Here is a 22,116-nt window from a genome sequence, read left to right on the forward strand (position 1 = left end):
TCCAAGTGACTAGTGACCCCAGCAGGTGTATCATCATCTAATTCTGTCATGACAAAAATGGGTCAAGATGGACTGATATACACCTTTAGTATTGTGTCCATGAGATTCAGAGTTTAGAATTGGAAAGGGGGAGGATAGACATTTTCACGGGGGCTTCAAGACTTGGGGAAAAATGGCTAGAATGTGCTCAGGAAAAGAAATGTCTATATAACAGTGCACCCTGAGAGGGTAGACAGCTGTGTGATTCTATGGGATGAGGAAGAAAAAAATTGTCATATAACTGTGTCTCCATGAGTCTTATGGGCCATGTATCAGTTTCGGAAATAGACGATAGAGTTTCAGGTGTTTTTCCAAAATGATTAAAAGAGGATCACTGAAGGCATGGCTGGCATAAAATATTGCAATTCTAGCTGGGACATGAGCTCATGAAACGTCTACCTCCAAGGTTGTCATTTGAGTGTTTGCATCTAGATCTTGAAAAAAAAATCTCAAACCAGGACCAAAACCGGGAAGGTTCAGTGCTTATACACGTTCACCTCACCAATTCCATTTCGTGCTGGATGGACTCCACAATGCTGAGAAATAAACTACAAGAGAAAAAAGAACAAATATCTCACATCCAGTCGCATACAACCGTCCGTTGCTGGAATCGGGCAAGTCCATGGGTATATAGTGTTGGTGCACCACAATTCCTAATGCTCAAGGAGGACCCTCCAATTCTGCGCGTGACACAGTTTACAAACCTAATTCTTTTTGCAGTTTCTAAGACCAAGAGTGTGCTGCATGCTCTTCATTGTGAAGGGGCCCGGTAGCTTAGCTCCTTTGGTATTTTGTAAAGTAATTTAGAAGGCGTACTAACCCAGCCTCATTCCCCTGCACAGCCTTGCATTGAATGATGTGGCTCTATTTCTCCTACAGCAGCCCACTGCAGGCGTTTATTTTGGGATAAGTAGATTTTCCCAAGAGCTAAAATAAGCCTTTGCAAAGCACCAAGAAACCCATGACAAGTAATTGACAGTGGGCTGTTTGTTAGATTTTTGGCAGCTCAAGGCAATCCCACCTGCCACTCATTTTTTCTTTTTTTTGGCAAGACGCTCGTGTGCGTGGGCTCTTGTGGTAAAGTCCGTGGCTCCGTCATAGGATTGAACTCAAGATACAGCTGGAAGAAAGGGTCTAACTCTTTCAAAACAACACAACACCCAGAAAATTAAGACGTCCCTTGGAAATTCATGCCGTGACCTCGTCATTCTAACGAGACAATTTCTTCTTAATCTCTAAACCAAAACCACAGGTCCAGTTGCGAGACGCGGTCCACTGAAAATGGTACCCTTTTCTTTGCCAGCCCCATGGCTGCCCCCCCAACCTCAACTCAGTTTCTTGCAACTTCCCCTGGATGGCTTCTACTGACAAGCTGGCAAGTGCAAATGCTCATATGATGTGCTTCCTGCTGGCATCAGCTACATCTCTCTTGCACATGGTGTCCATTCGCTTCCCTGTCCTCCGTCAGCTCCCAGTCTGGGCAGCCATGACCGGTTCATCATCGGGACCACCTTCTTCTCTGCCTCATGTTCTCTTGGTATCTCCCTCCTGTTCTTTCTCTTCTCTTTCCTCCAGACTTGAGTTTTTCCCCTTCTTCTCAGCCACGTGAATAGTGTGGACTATGCACTTGATACCCTTGTGTTCATATCCTGGGATTGTTGGGATTTGTGTTCAGATCTCCCCAGACCGTCTTTGTGACCTTGGGCATGTTTTTATACCCTTGGCTTCATGTATATATCTATAGATTGGGGTACTCACAGCACCCACCTCATAGGATTTTTGTGAAGACTAAGTGAATGAACACATGTGATTCACGGCCAAGTCGGACCCTTGCTAAGGTCGCAGGAGTTATCAACTCCAACATGATGGAAATTTTCGTCTTGCAGAACGGATTTGGTTACAGTCTTTATTCTCTAATTCCACCATGCACATGACTCAAAGTTGTACCTCTAGCCTCAGACTCTTCGTAAGACCTTCCTATATATATATTTTTTATAAATTCCAACTTGGTTTGAAATTGTCACCTCAAAGTCAATATCAAGTAGTACGTGCTCATTTATCAGCATCACCACCACTACCATCATCACCATCATCACCATCACCATCATCACCACCTCAGCCCAAGGAGCAATCCAATATCATGACATCTGTGGTGTTTCCCAGCCAAGAAACCCACATAAGGTGGAATTTACCTGAGTGAACTCATCAGAAACCAGCATCTGGCCCTCAGTTTTGTGAGGCTCAGGCTGGGGTTGGTAGGACTACTCTGGGACTCAGTTCATGGCATCTCAGCTTATGACAGATCGCCTCCTAAACCATGTGTTACTCTTCAATTTGGTGTAAAAGATATTCTTCTGATCAGGCTAGGGTGGCATCCCTCTGTGCAGATAGCGGGATCTGCATGGGGAGCTAAGGTAGGACCAGAAGAGAAGTTGGTGTCTATAGAAGCTGAGTGGACTGAGTATCATAACTAACACAGAGTCAGAAAGTTCAATCCCTGCTATGGGGTCATACTTACCACCAAGCAAGGATAGATACTTGGACTTGTTAATGATAAATATGGCTGTGAATGTAGAAAACCCACAATAATGGTGGCTTTCACAAGATAATAGTTTTCTTCCCTTTCCCGAAATTCAGGGCCAGTGTGTTACTTCTTCAGTCAGGGTCCCAAGCCCCTTTTTGTTATGCTACTTGTGATACGTGGCTTCCAATCAAGGCTTACCTCATGGGTCAAGATGGCTGCTCTGAGCGCTTATCGTCCTGTTTCTGTTCCATCCAATAGGATGGTATGAACAGGAGGAAGAACGAGGCGAACACCATTATGTGGGCTGGACTCATGTCCTGGCCACACACATTTCAAGAGGGAGCAAACAGTGAACCAAGTTGTAGGGAACCAGGGGATGCCTTCACCTCCCATCCCCATGGGGGGAACAGAAAGGGGACTTGGCTGGGTAAGAGGACAGGCTCTGCCACAAGATTGGGCATCTTTTGGCCCACGTGTGTACCCTACAGTCAGGGACAGATGGGCGCGGCCAAGGGACAGTCACCTTTCTGTGTTCTATGCCAGATTGTCCCAAACTACATCCCACAGAACACTGAATCAGAAAGGTGGCCAGCAGATATGAGAAGACTCCATGTACAAATAGCAAAGAGACATTTCTTGTTGGACCTCCTTTCCTTAGAAGCTCACGGTGGGCATTAGTCTTTTAGAGCTATGAGATGCTACTCAGTATAGACACTTGCTGACCGTTTGACCCCACATGTTAATACACCCAGCCTACTCAGCTCTAGAAATACATCCTACGCACACATACAGATATATACGACACACGGATATATTTATCTACATGATTCATACACTAGTATGTTTTCTTATAATAATGCATTTTATATTATATACATAAAAACTTGAAACTGTGAGGCTCTGCAGTTATATATACAGCTTATTAACATCCATCATGTGAAGATTTCATTGTTCCACTGAACATTCTGGGCAGTCGTGATGGAGGCTGATTGTTTCTCTTCTAATTAACACAGCCATTCTGTATACCCAGAATAGCGTCATTAACTGGCTTCCCATGTATTACATCCTAGCCACATTTCTGCCTGCCTCCGGGAGATCAGAGTCAGGTCGTCTTAATTGGAATGTTGGGTCCCCCAAGTCTTCAACTAAACAGTTATAGACAGGCTCTCAGATGGCATTCAACAGATGGTTGGTCGCATCCATTTGGTGAGATGTGAGTGTGGATTCTTGCTGTTGTTTTTTTTTTTTTCAAGTTTATTTATTTTGACAGAGTGTGCAGGAGAGGGGCAGAGAGAGAGGGAGAGAGAATCCCAAGCAGGCTCTGTGCTGTCAGCATAGAATCTGCTGTGGGGCTTGAATTCACATGAGATCATGACCTGAGCTGAAACCAAGAGTGGGACCCTTAACTGAGTCAGCCACCCAGGCGCCCCTCTCAGTTTTAAATCTCAGGCAGACTTATTTCTTGGACTATCAAGTTCTTGGTGGGAGGATGCCACGTGGATGCCCCCATCTGAAACACGATCCTGAACAGACTGAAGGAGCTGTTTCTCTCTTTTTCTCAGCCTATGCAGACTGTTGAAGTCTGTAGAAACCTACTCACCTTTCTCATTCCTTTCCACATAACCACGTATGGGCAAAGAAAGCCCAGGTGCCCCAAGTCAGCTTTCTGAGTCTAACGGTACCTATGTTTCTGCTGAAGTCCCTGGCTTCCTCTGCTGGTTGGGTCTGCCTCATGCTTTTGGACATTGTATTAGAGAGATACTTTTTATTTATTATTTATTGATTATTTATTTTCTTTTATTTTTGAGACAGAGAGAGAGAGAGAGAGAGAGAGACAGAGAGAGACAGAGAGAGAGAGCATGAGCAGGGGAGGGGCAGAGAGAGAGGGAGACACAGAATCCAAAGCAGGCTCTGAGCTGTCAGCACAGAGCCCAACGCGGGGCTCGAACCCACGAACCGTGAGATCATGACCTGAGCCAAAGTCGGACACTAAACCGAGTGAGCCACCCAGGCGCCCCAAGAGAAACTTTAAAAAAAAATTATTTTTGCTTTTTAACTAAATTAAAACTAAGCTGGTCAAAAATAGTTGACTGCTTTCTGCAGCCCAACCGCAAGGGTTGTCTGTGAAGCTGAATTGTGAAGGGGTCACTTTCCTTTAAAAGTCTGAACTTCCCGCAAACATATCTTCACAGATGCCTCATTTTGTCAGCAAAACTTGCCTCTCTTGTTCACACAACACTTTTAATTATACCATGGACATGCCTCCCCTGTTGCCCACATCGTCTATCAGTTCATTCTATTTCGCATCCTTGCACCTACCTCACTTTTCAAAATCTCTCTGGCACCTTTCTTTCTCTGTTGTCATCCTCCTACTGTGAGCAGTTCTTTCCAAATCTCAATTACAATGGTGCCCTAACCGGTTTCCCAGCTTCCGTGCTCTTCTCCCTGGAATCCCAGTGATGCAGAAGAGTGACCTTCTACTTCCCATGCTTGCACCGCTGTCTTAGTGCAAACAATACAAAGTCCAAGGTCACCTGTCCACCTCCTCCTATATTCGAGTTGCCCCAGACCATCTATCCTCCATGACTGCCATGTTTCTTGCAGCTGCCCTAGATTCTATGTTGTCCTGCAAACAAAACCCTCATGAATAACTGTTGCCCCATGTTTATGGAATTTCCCCCACCTTAAATATTCTTTTGTGCCCTTCACCAGTGAAAATTCTGCCTCCGTTCCAGCCTCCACTCCAGATTCTTCTCCCCTCTGCACCTTCTCTTTAACTTCTGCTCATGGATTTTATTTTCCTCATTCCTGCCCTTGGCTTCATCCAGAGAGCCCTTCACTGCCCTCTTCCAGCATCTGCACTAAGAGGCTTATTTCCATGTCAGTTCCTAGATCAATCTGGACTTGAGCAAAGGAGCTTTAAACCTGACCACGGAGAAACCCCTTCTGGTAGCAGCACCTTTGTGGACAGAGTAGAATTATGTTCCTTCTGTCACTAGGCTACCCGATTAGGGAGCACCTTGGTGCTGATTACTGGATGTTGACGTGGGCCCTACATCATAATCCACGGTGCCCTTTGTGGTCAATTATTCTTGTAAAGTAAGGGATTGCTGCATCTGAATTACTGAGCCCAAGATTCTCTCCCTTCCCACTGTGTCCAAGTTCTTTCTTCCTGGAGCCCCAATCATGATTGTGAGCCCAGAGTTCTGTTAACTGGACCATGCCTTTATGCCTTGTGTCCTCAAGGCTGAGAATTTCTTCACATATCGTGCGTGCATGTTAATCAGATGGATGAAAGGATGCATGCAAGCATGAGGGAATGGATGATGGATGATGGATGGATGGATGGGTAGATGGATGGATGGATGGATGGATGGATATATGGTTGGATGCTAGCTGGATAGATGAATGGGAGGATGTATAAATGGGTTGATAGTTGGATAGGTGGGTGGTTGGATAGATATTTGGATGGATGACTGAGTAGGTGGATGGATGAGAGGGTGGGTGGATGGATGGATGGATGGATGGAAGCAGAGATGATTGGATGGATGGATGGATGGATGGATGGATGGATGGATGCTAGATGGCTAGATGAATGGGAGGATGTATAAATGGGTTGATAGTTGGATAGGTGGATGGTTGGATAGATAGGTGGATGGATGACTGAGTACGTGGATGGATGAGTGGGTGGATGGATAGATGGATGGATGGGTGGATGGAAGCAGAGATGACTGAATGGATAGATGGATGGATGGATGGATGGATGGATGGATGGATGGATGGCTTATCCAATAACAAAGTCTCCCTACCTCAATTTCCAAGGTTTCCCTGCGTGGCTTTCCCTCACCAGGCTCCATCCACCTGGACACTTTGCCACTTCATCTTGGAAGCCTGATGACATTGACCTCCTTGAACATTATTTGAACCTGTGGGGTCATAGGCAGGCCTGGTTGAGTCACAACAGTTAGGTAGGCTGTCCTCCCAGATTCACTAAGGTTTGGATCTCAAGCTCTAACTTTTGCTGAGAACACACAACCAGGTCTCACGAAATGGGGCCAAAATGCAACCATCAGCCACAAACGGTCAGAAGTAAATGTCTAATCTGGCACCCTTGATTTTCTGTGGTTCCCCCATGGGACTCAGGTGTGGCATAAGCTGTCCCATAAGACTTGTGCCTTCAGTCCAGTCGGATACAACCGTGTCTGATCTAAGTAAATACCATCGTTTTTCATTTTATCCTCCAACTCTTCCCCAGTGTGTTTTCCAAGCATAGGTTTTTTGGATCCCTTCTTGATGTATATCTAAGTTCACTCTCACAGATGCACGCCACGCATCTAAAGCCACTGGTTTCAAAATTAGTTGATGCAGCCAAGCGAGTATTTTAGTATCCAGATGGCCATAAGCAGAGATGGCTCATCCTCACTCCTGCTAGTTCTCCCAGAAGGGCGAGGTAGCAAAGTGAAGATTTTTGTGCCTACACTTGTTCAGGACACTAAGTTCCCGCAGAGAAAAACCAATACTTGTTGAAGGGAAGTTAAAGGAGAGAAAAAAGACAACATTCAGTTCAGTTTTCATTAATTTATTCCCAAGGAACTGAAACTGCACTGAAAATCAGTTAGGATGCTCAGACCAGACCAATTTGTCAACAGGCCTCTTAGACGCTGTCTCACAAGGAGGTTCTATCATCGCTTTTCGTTGTTGCCAGGCCACCGAGGATGCTCCACAGCCCAAAGGGGAACATCGGTCAGACCACTGTCTTCCTGGGATAAAGTAGAGAGGGAGAAGTTCTTTGGGGGCCGGAATGTTCTGAATAAACACAGTTTAAGGCAGATATCAGAATGCTTCTCCCAGAGCCTCTGTTCTGGATTTTGTAACGAGCGGAATTGTGATTCAACTGCTAACTTTTTTTGAGCACCACTGGGCATCCACTAAGGACCACAGGCCAATGGCAGGAGGTGAGAGAGAAAGATATTACTTGTCTTTCTGGTCTTCTTGGCTGACATGGTGTCAGTATCCAGTAAATATTGGTTGAATATACAAAGTAGTGGTGACTTAACTATTATTGTCCAAAGAAGTGAAAGCAAATCAAATTCAGGAGTCCTCCTCTTTTATGTATGATTCCATCAGTTCAAGGTATTCATTTACATGAAACCGGACGATGTGAATTGATGTGAAAATCACCATGGGAAAGATACTATTTCTCAGATACTGCTGAGAAATGCTTTGTTCAATAGAAGTTCTCGATTGTCCTTTAAAATTAAATTTCCAAAGAAGGCAGTTGAACATTTCTTATCTTTTCAGAGACGATTATCCTGGGTGATTGAAAGTGATTCAAGGAATGTGCATAATTGCTCCCATAAGTTTCCCCTTGTTCAATGCTGAGACTCAAGACTTGAACTTGGTTCCGCGTGTCTGAGCACCTGCTATTGTGACATGAGGGTTCTTGTGTTCCCTGCTCAGATGGCCATGTGAGTTGCATACAGTTGGTGTTATGAAGGGAGGTTGGACAGATATTCAGACTGTATCTCCCAAGTTAAAAAAAAAAGCATAATGTAGATTTTTTTAAAAAGTAATTGAGTTATAAGCATGTCATATATAAGGGTGGATCTGTTATATTGTTCTCTCGTCGCTATTAATTTTTTTAATAAACTAACCAGTGAGTGAGCCAACAGAGGAGGACTCAGAATAGAACATTTCATCCCAAGAAGAAGGACTTAAGGAAAGAAGCTGTCATGTAGAATTGTCTGATGTGACAGGTAGGATCCTACCATTCATTTCCAAAGCCCCATTCTTTGAAACCAAAATGTCCCCTTTATCATATACAGTGACGTGTCCATCTGGTGACTTTCGGCATTGATTGGTAACCTGCTGTCAATCTGAAAGCAAATAAAATATGCTGGGTTTAACAAGTCAATCTCTAGGTCAACGAAAAGTTGACTCTGCTTGAGTCTCTGTCTCTGTCTCTGTCTCGTCTGTGTGTGTGTGTGTGTGTGTGTGCGCGTGTGTGTGCCAGGTACAGCAGAATGACTGGTGACCAGGGTGTCCCGTCCATTCAAGGTTCTGAGGGATGGCCCCTTAGTGCATGGTTCCTGCTGGCATTTCTATTTCAGTGTAGATGATATCCATTAAATAGACGCCCTCCACATTTCAATCCACAAGTATCCCAGCAGACTCTGCACCAAGTTGGAGCTATGCAGGCATAAAAGATCATATTTTATGTGACCCCTCAGGTAGGCTATATCAATTTTATCAACACTTAACACATGAGATAATATGAAGCATGACATCCCTTGTATAAAGTTTGCACACTCCAAAAATTACTTTCAATCTTTTTCCGTAGAAAGTTTTCTTTGGTTAGTGCTAATTTCAGACCATTTTATCACCCAATGTTCCGCCCCCACAAGACATGAGTATTACTGTGTTATGCATTCACTATTTATATAGGTTTGCTTATATGTTTGCCATTTTCTGATTTCCTCACTTCTTATATTTCTGCAGCTTCCAACTTGGGTTAATAGTGGTTTTCTTAATGCACATTCTTTATGTTTTCTTTCTGTGATGGTCCACCCAAGAAAACGTTCTTAGGGATGATGAGCCACTCATGCAAATGTTCTTAGGGTTGATGGGCCGCTCATGAAAATGTTCTTAAGGATGATGGTCCACCCATGAAAACGTTCTTAGGGATGATGAGCCACTCATGCAAATGTTCTTAGGGATGATGGTCTGCTCGTGAAAATGTTCTTAGAGATAATGGTCTGCTCCTGAAAATGTTCTTAGGGATGATGGTCTACTCATGCAAACGTTCATAGGGATGATGGTCCACTCATGCAAATGTTCTTAGGGTTGATGGGCCGCTCATGAAAATGTTCTTAAGGATGATGGTCCACCCATGAAAATGTTCTTAGGGATGATGATTCACTCATGCAAAAGTTCTTAGGGATGATGGTCTACTCATGAAAATGTTCTTAGGGTATTGTTTTTGCAACTGTATTGATTTCCACCTCCACGTTTAGAATCTATTTTCTCTGAGGTCTGTTTCCTTTCATTATATCAATTCTTTTATTTTTGTTTTTATATTTCTGGTTTCCACTGCTTAATAAATGTCTGTTGTAAGCCTTAACCATCAAGTCTTTGAAAGTAAATTTGTTTTATTCTCTGGCTGCTTTTAAGATAGATTTTTTTTTTGGTCTTTGTTGTCCTGAAATTTCATATGACGTGTGTGTGTGTGTGTGTGTGTGTGTGTGTGTGTGTGTGTTTATTTGTGTTCTTCTTGGGACTGATGTTATTTCCTGTACATGTGGGTTGCTGCCCTTGGGATTCTGGGTTCTGGATGGTTGATTCTCAGCCATCAACTCTTCAAGTCTCTTGATGTTTCCTCTCTCCTGTCTTTCTAACATTTCTCAGCTCTTTTTGTACCTTCCACACTTCTTCATATCTCTTTCCCCTGTTTCATTTCGACGTCCCTCCTTGCTGGCTTCTGGATAGTGGAGCTCTCCAATTCACTAATTCTCTCTTCAGTTATGTCTTATCCACTTTTAACCCCACCCACTGAGGTTCAAATATCACTGTTTGTATTTTTTCATTTCTAGGAGCTCGATTTGGTCTTTTTCCAATCAAGCTTGCTTTTCTTTCTTTGGGTTGGTGACACTGCCATCTGTATCTGGTCATTCAGACCTCTGAAGTCTTTGTTCCTGTGTTTGTTCCATGTCCCAGTGACGTAAATGCTTATGGATTTAGTCATCTTTACATTTGAACCACTCATGCTCCTTGTGCCTAGGAAGAAAGAATATTCCTCCAGAGAAGATATTTTATTTGCTTCAACCCCATAGAGACTGAAGCTCAGGCTTCAATATATAACATCATTCAATATAATATATAACATCATTCAATATAATATATCATATATAACCTCATTCAATATATAACATCATTCAATATAACATCATTCAATATAATATATAACATCATTCAATATATAACATCATTCAATATAATGATTAGGGCCCTTTCCTATGGAAGTTGTTGTGTATTTGACATTTCAAATTTTGTCACTGTGCCTAAGGACACTATCAAGTCAGGAACATTTTTTTTTTTAATTTTTTTTTAATGTTTTATTTATTTTTGAGACAGAGAGAAACAGAGCATGAACGGGGGAGGGCCAGAGAGAGAGGGAGACACAGAATTGGAAGCAGGCTCCAGGCTCTGAGCCATCAGCCCAGAGCCCGACGCGGGGCTCGAACTCATGGACCGCGAGATTGTGACCTGAGCTGAAGTCGGCCGCTTAACCGACTAAGCCACCCAGGCGCCCCAGGAACATTTTAAACTAAATCCAGAGCATGGGATTTGGGGAGAGGAGTACTGGGTAGGTAGTGTCAATTTCTGCCACTAATCTGCAAGAGGGCAGGTGGACGGTTAGAAATTCTCAGGAACCTCCCTTTGCCTCACTAGCTTAGTGTCATGCCTTCTCTTCCACAGACTCCTAGATGTGGAGTTCATGTTTGTCTCTTGTCCACCCTATTTAAAAAAATTGTTTTAGGGGCGCCTGGGTGGCTCAGTTGGTTAAGCGTCCGACTTCAGCTCAGGTCACGATCTCACGGTATGTGAGTTCGAGCCCCGCATCGGGCTCTGTGCTGACTGCTCAGAGCCTGGAGCCCGTTTCCGATTCTGTGTCTCCCTCTCTCTCTGACCCTCCCCCGTTCATGCTCTGTCTCTCTCTGTCTCAAAAATAAATAAATGTTAAAAAAAAAATTAAAAAAAAAAAAAACAAAAAACAAAAAAAAATTGTTTTAATGTTTATTTACTTTTGACACAGAAACAGAGCACGAGTGGGGGAGGGGCAGAGAGGGGGAGACACAGACTCTGAAGCCAGCTCCAGGCTTGAGCTGTCAGCACAGAGTCCGACGCAGGGCTCGAACTCACAAACCAAGAGATCATGACCTGAGCCGAAGTCGGACGCCCAACCGACTGAGCCACCCAGGCACCCCATCAATGTTTATTCATTTTTGAGAGACAGAAAGAGAGAGAGAGACAGCATGAGTGGGGGAGGGACAGAGAGAGAGGGAGGCACAGAATCCAAAGCAAGCTCCAGGCTCCGAGCTGCCAGCACAGAGCCCGACTTGGGCTCAAACCCACGAACCGTGAGATCATGACCTAAGCTGAAGTCGGACGCTTAACTGACTGAGCCACCCAGGTGCCCCTGATAATTGCTTTAAAACATGTCAGTCAATAGATATGTAACAATCTTCTCACCTTTTTAAAAAAGATTTTATTTTAAAGTAATCTCCACATCCAACATGGGGCTCAAGCTTACGATCCTGATCTCAAGAGTCGCGTGCTCTCCTGACTGAGCCAGCCAGGAGTACCTCAATCTTCTCAGTTTTATTCTCACTATGATTAGCATAAATCACATAGACAAAATTCGGGTTCCCTCAATCATTACTTAGTATGTAAAGGGGTCCTAACACTAAGGGGTTGAAGAGACACTGACTGTAGTCTCAGTATAAGAGTGGACAAAAGGTTGGGGCGCCTGGGTGGCTCAGTAGGTTGAGCGTCTGACTTCGGCTCAGGTCATGATCTCGCAGTCTGTGAGTTCGAGCCCTGCATCGGACTCTGTGCTGACAGCTCAGAGCCTGGAGCCTGCTTCGCATTCTGTCTCCCTCTCTGTCTGCCCCTCCCCCACTCATGCTGTCTCTCTCTCTCTCTCTCTCTCTCTCTCTCTCTCTCTGTCTGTCTTTAATGCCCAGTAGAATATAGCTGCTTTCAATCTGCTGTGCTGCCCCCACTATGCTTCTCCAATAAATAACAGAAGTCTGTTTTACGCTCATAACAGAGCAAAAAGATAAATCACATCTCAATATTATTATGAAAATACTTTTGACTCAAGGACCCCCCCCCCCCCCCCCCCGCCAAGTTTCTCTTTGAAAACTGCTGATATACACCTTCTGAGTCACATCTATGTGCGGGAAAGATGTCCCAGGAGTTTTCCCGCCTGGACAAGGACATAAAAACCTTTGTCCTCTCGCGCAGGAAATGTGAGAGGACATTTCAAAAGGAGCATTCATTTTGAATTTTGACCAGTTCAGGCTCTGTGCTGACAGCTTAGAGCCTGGAGCCCGCTTCGGATTCTGTGTCTCCTGCTCTCTCTGCCCTCCCCCCCTGACCTCTCTCTGAATAATAAATAAACATTAAAAAATTTTAAAAGCATCACAACACTGATGGGATAGCAAGGAAGCACGCGGGGCTTGAACTCACAAACCACAAATTCGTGACCTGAGCTGAAGTTGGACGCTGAACCGACTGAGCCACCCAGGCGCCCCTGTGGTGGTTTCAATAAAACGTTTTACGGACAGACTCATCTAGCACCTTCAACTTGTTTCAGCCGGCGTGTTGGGTTGAATCACCTAATCTTCCCTGTGGCCAGAAATAGAACCCACATTAAGACACTTACCCATGACAGATTTAAGAAGACAAGAAGAAAATAAGGATATTACGGGTATAAATTATATAGTAGAAGGAAAATCTAATGGCTGCATAATCAAACCCACATCCGTAAAATACACATTAAGGTTTTTTAAGCCCTATGTTAGCTCAAAAGGAAAACAGCATTAACCCGAACAGTGTTTTAGCCATAATGTCATGAAGTTAGAATTTGAACACGAGATATTAACAAACAAAACTACCAAAGGACTGGAATTTTAAAACTCTCTTTTAAGTGGGTTTGGGGAAGGACGCCTGGGTGGCTCAGCCGGTTCAGTGTCTGACTCTTGCTTTCGGCTCAGGTCACGATGTCGCAGCTCATGAGTTCGAGCCCCGCATTGCACTCTGCGTTGACAGTGTGGGCCCTTCTTGGTATCCTCTCTCTCTCCCTCTCTCTGTGCCCCTCCCCTACTCACTCTCTCTGTCTCTCTGTCAGAATAAATAAGTAAACTTAAAAAAATAATAATAAAATTAAATAAATGGCTTTGGGTAACGGAAAAAAAAGGAAACCAACACAAGACAATAAGTCAATCACCATTTCAAAACTTTGGGGATATAACAAAGTTTTGGAAGCAGAGGGGGACTGATCTTTTTGGAATGAATTTAGTTTTTATATAATGAATGAAGCACTAGACTGAGAAATTTATAAAGAGAAATGTAAATCTCAGGAAGCAAGAAAATGTTCCCAGCATTTATATTGTCCTGTGTATTTCAGACACATGGACCCCCTTGCTGTTCAGGGATTGCAATCTCCCTCAGGGCCTTTGCACGGACTGTTCCGTCTGCTGGAACTTATAACGCCCACAAATAAGCTTCACTGACTACTTCTGCTCTCCCTGGTCGATGTTCACATGTCGCCTTGTCCTGGGCTCTTTATCACTTTTAATTCTTCATCCTGTTTGACTTTCATCGCACATGCAGTGACACGTGTATTTCGTACACACGCGCGTGTATGTATTTTCCGTGTCTGCCCACCGATACGCCCCACCAGCTGAAAGATCTCACTATGGCGTCCATTGTTTCTGAGTGCACCTGTTAGAACGCTGTGTGTGCCACAAGAGGTTCTCAATAAATATTTTTCAGGAGTGTGTGCCACGTAGCAGAGACTTCGTTTTCTGGGGGGAATATTTTGTTTCACATAAACCACTGGAAAGGACAAGAGAAAGAAAGATAAATGTGCACGTACCCAAAAGTGACTTTAAAATGGTTCACTACTGATGAAAACCAGTGGGATTTGCAGTGGTCTAAGCAAATACATCTCAAATGCAGAACGAAAGGGACTATTCCAGGGGGAAAAAACAAAACAAAGCACGCACTACCAAAATTTAGAAAAACAGCACAAATGTCAGGAAATCAGTTTCCGTGACGAAATTTGGAATGACCCGCCTCTGCATAAAAAATGCTCGAGCACAGAGAATTAATTCTCAAGTAGGTTCTCTGAAGCCTTCTAGGGTCCCTTGAGGTATTGATATGATTCAGAGCTTGGGGCAGGGAGAAATCCATCCACAGAATTTGTGAGCGCCTCAGAAGAATCATTAAAAATTCTATTTAGAGGGGCGCCTGGGTGGCTCAGTCGGTTAAGCGTCCGACTTCAGCTCAGGTCACGATCTCACGATCCGTGAGTTCGAGCCCCGCATCGGGCTCTGGGCTGACGGCTCGGAGCCTGGAGCCTGCTTCCGATTCTGTGTCTCCCTCTCTCTCTGCCCCTCCCCCGTTCATGCTCTGTCTCTCTCTGTCTCAAAAATAAATAAACGTTAAAAACAAAATTAAAAAAAAAATTCTATTTAGAAACCGCAGCAAAAGACTTTGAATTTGCAGGAACATTCCAATAGCGTCGGTCACTACATCACAAAAATAATGCACGTGACGACGTGAGGTTCATTTTAGGAATGTCAGGTGCACGCTGTGGGTCACACCTGCTGTTTCGGTTCCGGGGTGTTTTTGTTTTTGTTTCGTTTTTTGTTTGTTGGTGTTGTTTTTTATCTATTTATTTCTTGGTAGGTTTGGTTGTCATTATGACTGACAGAAGAGGAATTCAAATGCGATGTATTTTCTGTGCGCGATCAAGAGAAAATTGGATATTCTGTGACTCATGCTACCAACCCCATACTTTTCACAGTGAACGTGCCTAATTATGGGTTGCGATATCTCTTCGGGTTAATTTATGCACGCCTATTTCTTGTTTCCAAGAAGCAAAAAATAAGGCAAGACACTGGGGCTGCGGAAAACTGGTAATTGTAGCTGTCAGTGTTGCTGGTGCCATATCCGCGTTCACACAAATTTAGAGACTGAAGACAAGGTATTTGGGTCCGACCTCTTTTCTGCACCCCAGTGACAGACACGTGCAAGGTGTGGGTGGTCCAGAACAGAGTGCCCCCCCCCCGGATGTGCAGTTTCAAAGCTGCTATAAAAGTCACGTCTCCCGGAAAACCTAACCCTTTCCCTTTATCTGTGTTTGTCACTTAGAACGTTGTTTACTGAGTTCGTGTTGTAAAGTCCGTGCTTTGCTTCATTTTGTAATTTTTTTAACGTTTATTTATTTTTGAGAGAGAGACAGAGCGTGAGCTGGGGAGGAGGAGACAGAGAGGGAGACACAGAATCCGAAGCAGGCTCCAAGGTCTGAGCCATCGGCACAGAGCCCGATGCAGGGCTCAAACTCATGAACTGCGAGATCATGACCTGAGCTGAAGTCAGATGGTTAACCAGCTGAGCCCCCCAGGCACCCCATCCTTTCATTTACTTTAGTGGCTGTTGCCTACGTGGTGGTTTTTCCCCGAGAAAGATTTAAGGATTGCATTTGCTCAGAGGGGATGTCTCGGGTCTCAGCAAACGTCCACTTCCTCTGTCTCCCACGGTCAGATCTGAAGTCAAGAGCTCACTCTCCCAGGACAGAATGATTCATCCTTTCCTTTCTTCCCCACATCCTTGAGTCAAGCTGGAAATGTCAGCCTCGGGTCGTGACACGTCTCCGGTGAAGGCAACGGAAGGGAAGGCGTTTTCCACTTGGCTTGTTTCTGATGGAAACGAACCAACCGTGAAGATAGGGGGTGGGGAGAGCAGGGAGAAGTCCCCGGGTGATGCCTGGTAAACCTTTCACTTCCGAATTCCCTTTGGGAGGAACAGACATCCACGGTAATGATTCAGGATCAAATAAATGTTCTCCCCAACAGAGACAAACACACAACCTCAGTTTTGAACTCATGCTATTCTGTCTTCCAGCACAAGCATATTCTTGGGGTACCTGGGGGGCTCAGTCGGTTAAGCATCTGACTTTGGCTCAGGTCATGATCTCACAGTTCGTGACCTCAACCCCTGCATCAGGCTCTGCACTGACAGCTCGCAGCCTGGAGCCCGCTTCGGATTCCGTGTCTCCCTCTCTGTCTGCCCCTCCCTGCTCGTGCTCTGTCTCTCTCAAAAACTAATAAACATTAAAAAAAAGTTTTTCAAAGTACAAGTGTATTCTCAGTCCTCTGAGTCTTGGGTGGAAAATATCTGGAACTGCTATGTGATTCATCTCGACATAGGATTTTGCTCGTGATACTACGTTATGCCTTAGGATATGTCCCAAATCACTATACACGCAATGGCCAGGAGAAAGTCACTGATGTCTGTTTCCATTTCTAATTATTTTGGGGCCCCACTGTCAAAAAAAAAAGTCAAATCACGGGCACGCCTGAGTGACTCAGTCAGTTTCAACATCTGACTCTTGGTTTCGGCTCAGGTCACGATCTCATGATTTCGTGAGTTCGAACACCGCATTGGGGCTCTGTCCTGACACAATAGAGCCTGCTTGGGATCCTCTCTCTCCTTCTCTCTCTGCCCGTCTCCCTTGCTCTCTCCCTGTCTCTCAAAATAAATAAATCAATTTTTAAAAAAGGTAAACATTGTTTTGAAAAACTCAAATCCTATAAAGCTATTTCTTTCGTACTTGTCTAGTGCAGGGAAATGAGACCACTGTGAATTCACAAGCTGACAAAAACCTTGGAATACAAACACCTAATGTGAACGAAACATCCACAATGATTTCGATCCCATTGACTGGAAACTGACAAACGAACTGCATGACCCCCTCCTGGCTGTGAGCTTCTTTAACCAGGCATAGAATTTCTATCTTGTCCATCTCTCCTACTATTTGTCACGTGCCAGGGGATAAACACACATTTGGTCAACAATTCACTGAGGGGAGGGTCTTATGAGTCCCACAGAGCAGGTAGGAAACTGAGGCAGGGTTCTGGAGTCAGGCAGCAAAGACCAGCACAGCTGAGCAGAAACCACGGATGAGGACAGGAGACATGAAATGGGCGAAAACATGAAGACAGGAAAACCAGAAGAGTCTCTTGGAAGCATTTTGCCCGACACCACATCTTTCCTCTTCGTTCAAATAACGGGCGCATCCTGGACAGGTGGAGACAGTCACCTGCCCAAGCCCACTCCCACCATGGACCCCTCCTGGACCCTCTGGGACTCTGTGTGATCCAGGGGATCCCTCCGATGCTAAGGGCCCTCGAGGGTGCTCTGGCAATATGGCCAGAGCCCGTTGTGAGTGCCCAGTGCCCATGTCAAAGAAGTGGCAACACATATTTAGCATTGTAGTGGGTCAAATGGAGGCCCCAAAACACACGGATCCAGATCATGGCCCTGAGGAACCTGGGAATGGGGTCTCACTGGGGAATATGGCCTTTGGAGATGTGGGTAAGTGAAGGATCTGAGATGAGCTCATCTGGATGAGGGGGACCCTGAATCCAATGACAGGTGTCCTTGTGAGAGACACAAGAGGAGACACAGACACAGCAGAGAAGCCACGTGAAGGTGGAGTCAGAGATGGGAGGGATGCGACCAAAAGTCCAGAGATGCCTGGAGCCCAAGAAGCTGGAAGAGGCAGGAAGGACCCTCCCCTGGAGGCTCTGGAGGGACCACAGCCCTGCCTGGATATTACCAGCCCTGCCTGGATCTTATTGACCCTGCCTGGATCTCAGTGGTCCAGCCCTGCCTGGGTCTCAGTGGCCCTGCTCCTCTTGGATCTCAGTGGTCCAGCCCTACCTGGATCTCAGTGGCCCTGCCCCTCCTGGATCTCAGCGGCCCTGCCCCTCCTGGATCTCAGAATTCCTGCCCCGCCTGGGTCTCAGTGGCCCTGCCCCTCTTGGATCTCAGTGGTCCAGCCCTACCTGGATCTCAGTGGCCCTGCCCCTCCTGGATCTCAGTGGTCCTGCCCCACCTGGATCTGAGGGGCCCTGCCCTGCCTGGATCTCAGCAGCCCTGCCTGGAACTTAGCAGTCCTGCCCCTCCTGGATCTCAGTAGTCCTGCCCCTCCTGGATCTGAGGGGCCCTGCCCTGCCTGGATCTCAGCGGCCCTGCCCTGCCTGGATCTCAGTGATCCTGCCCTGCCTGGATCTGTGTTCGTACCCCACCTGGATATCAGGGGTCCTGTCCCTCCTAGATCTCAGGGATCCTGCCCCTCCTGGATCTCACTGGCCCTGCCCTGCTTGAAAGTGCAGCACATGTAATTAGGGAGCACCAATTAGATCCTGTGGAAGCTGATGCTTTGGGGGAGGAAGGACTTTTTGAAGGGGAAAAGAGAAAGCACATATATGAACCCCCCCACCCTGCACTCCTTTGAAATAGCAGCAAACACACTCATTCTAAACCTAAAGGCAAAGAAGAACCAGACGTAATAGCAAAACATTTATGGATAATAGGGAAATAAGCTTAAATTCTCCTGAGAGGGAGCAAATGCTGTCCGCATATCCCCCTCTGGTGGCCAGGAGGACTCACTGCGGGCTTTGGGCTGTGGCACCAAAGCTGGAAAATGTGGAAAATTCATAAACAGGACACCTGCCATTGGATTTAGGGGCATCCAGGATGAGCTCATCTCAGATCCTTCACTTACTCCCATCTGCAAAGGCCATGTTCCCAAGTAGGACCCCATTCCCAGGTTCCACAGGGTCAGAATGTGGATGTGTGTTTTTTCGGGGGACCACCATTCGACCTGACCCATGAGAGTGGGGGAGGCTCTGGAGACCATTTGTAGACCCTCTGACTTCCGGTCAGGAATGGGATGCTCCGGTCGTGAACGCCTGGCCCTTGACTACTGTACGAATCCCAGGAAGCTATGTCCCTGCACAGCCACCCCTTCTCTGCACGGTCCCCGCAATGACCCGCACCCTTTGTGTCTGTCCCCTCTCCCAGGTACAACACACAGTGATTGACGACCCACATCCGTGAAATGCGTTGTCCCTCCCTTTCATAAAAAGCAGACTTTTATTTTTTAAAAAGAGTTCTACTCAATGCTAAACCTGTCAGTTCCCATATTCTGCATACGTGGTAAACCCCAATCTGAGAGTGATGGGTCCTGGCTCGTTAAAAGGTCAGTTACAACGTGTCGCGCTCATAGGTAAACGTGCCAGTGGATAGGGGTCTCTCAAGGCCACTGTTTCCATGCACAATAATGGAAATTCAGCCATCAGGTGAAAGTGAGGACTTGACTTCTGGTCTACCTGGGAGACTCAGATAACATTTTTCATTCTTTTTTTTTTAAGTTCTTAATTAAATTTCAGTTAGTTAGCATATACTGTAAAATCAGTTTTGGGTGTACGATGTAGTGATTCAACACTCACACACCCACCCTGCGCTGATCACAAGTGCACTCCTTAATCCCCATCACCTGTTTTACCCCTCCCCCCATCCACCTCCGTCTGGTAACCATCAGTTTGTTCTCTGTAGTTAAGAGTCTGTTTCTTGATTTCCTCTGTCTCTTTTTTTTCTGCTATGTTCATCTGTTTCATTTCTTAAATTCCATATATGACTCACTGATCTATTTCTCTTAGCATAATAGACTCTAGCTCCATCCACATAGTTGCAAATGGCAAGATTTCATTCTTTTTCATGGCCGACTAATACTCCATTGTATATATATACCATATATCATCTTTATCCATTCATCCATCGATGGACATTTGGGCTCTTTCCATACTTTGGCTATTGTCGATAGTGCTGCTATAAACATGGGGTGCATGTGTCCCTTTGAAACAGCACACCTGCATCCCATGGATAAATGCCTAGTAGTGCAATTGCTGGGTCATAGGGTAGTTCTATTTTTAGTTTTCTGAGGAACCTCCAGACTGTTTTCCAGACTGGCTGCACCAGCTTGCATTGCCACCAACAATGCAAACGAGATCCTCTCTCTCCGCATCCTCCCCAACATCTGTTGTTGCCTGAGTTGTTAACGTGAGCCATTCCGACAGGTCTGAGGTGGTATCTCATTGTGGGTTTGATTTGTATTTCCCTGATGATCAGTATTTTTTTCCCTTTAACTCAGCTGATATGTCAGTAGTTATTCTGAAAGGTCTTGGAGATGTGTTTGTTCATGTGTTGTGTTTTATTACCAGCATTCTTGATGCCTGGGCTTAACCTTCATTGTTGGGAAACTTCCATGATAATAGTTAATATTCCTCAGGTGCGTTCTCAGCTAGTGAGGACCTGACATGCTGGGGACCAGGAAGCGGAAAGAGGAAAAAGGTCCAGATCGTCACCCGGGAAGGTCTGGAAACACAAAGGTGAGCTTTGCCTAGATTTTCTTTTCTCAAGTGCAGGGTATTCCATTTAGGGGCCCCGAACCTGTAAACAACGTGGAGCTGGCAAGACCACACCACAGTTAATAGTCCTGCCGGTTTGAATAACGACTCCAGACTTGCATTGTGATTCCTAGCAGATGGTCAGAGGCCATTAAGCAAGCTGGCTGAAAACCACAATAAATCCTTGTGAGCCACAGGGCAGAGAGACACCGGGTGTTTCCACGACAGGAGGGACTCTTTATGCACCAGAAAACAAGAAGCCAGATGGGGTTGGCCTGTCACGGGCCCCACGTTGTCCATCCGGCATGAGCTTCCTCTGGCCTTCGTTGCCTCAAGCATCCGATGCGGATCTGTATCTCCTCCCATGGACTGACTTCGTCCATGCCTTTCCTCCACTCACCACCTGTCCACATTCTTCACATGCGTCCTGCCCTGCCCTGGGGTGTCTCTCTTTCCAAAACGATGTTGAAGGCCTAACCCCCAGGTCCTGTGAATGGGGCCCTATTTAGACACAGGGTGTTTGCCTATAATGGCGTCAAGATGAGATCACTGGGGAGGGCCCAAGTTCAATGTGACCGGTGTCCTTACAAGAAGAGAAGAGACAGAGTTAAAGACCCACAGAGAGGAGACATCCGTGCAAATGCATGGATGTAGAGGGTATGTGCTGTGGACGTGCAAACACACGTGCCTTCCACGGTTACCAATTCTTGTCTACCCTCTCGGGCAATTCCTACTTCTTTCTTTCTACCTAGGTGTGAAATTTGCATCAGGTGCAAAAATTGAAGCCTGTATCTATCACGCATCCCTCCGCAACCCTCCCCCTCCTCCCCTTGGAGATGAGTACTGCCTTGTCCTCTGTGTGCACTTACTTATTCTAGGTCTCGTGTAGACATAGGACCATACCATGCACGGTCTTCTGTGTGTCCTGTCTCTCACTTAATGCCACGTTGAAATGCTTCCAAGATCTGTCACGTTGTAGCCCGTGCCAGGGTGGCAGTCCTTTTCCTGCGTGAGTAGCATTCCACTGTAGGCATGGACCACGTTCTGCTTCGGTGCTCATCCATCCGAGAACATTTGGGTTGATTCCGCCTTTTGGCTACTGTGAATCATCCGGCTGCGACCAGGGGTGTGCTGGTTTTATTTCAATAAAGGGCATATCCTCAGCAGTGGAAAGGCTGAGTCATAGGGGGACCCTACGTTGTGAACATTTTAGGCACTGGCTCGCTCTTTCTTGATCACCGCCTGACATTCTGGACCCCAGCTCCTGGGTCCGATCCTATTGCCATCACCTCCCAAGCCCTATGTGCCCACGTTCAGCTCACAACCCGCTGCCTACGAAACCAACTGACCCTTTTGTGTCTTCCCCTGGCCACGGCAGACACATCTTATGCTCCCATTTCCACAGTTCACCTTGAGATGATCATCTCCTCCAAATCTACATCATTCTCCAAATCGACATTCTGTGCTGTGTTCCCGATCTTGGCCGACGGACCTTCCATCCCCCTG

Source organism: Panthera onca, chromosome X, assembly GCF_046562875.1.
Source record: "Panthera onca isolate mPanOnc1 chromosome X, mPanOnc1 haplotype 2, whole genome shotgun sequence".
NCBI lineage: Eukaryota > Metazoa > Chordata > Mammalia > Carnivora > Felidae > Panthera > Panthera onca.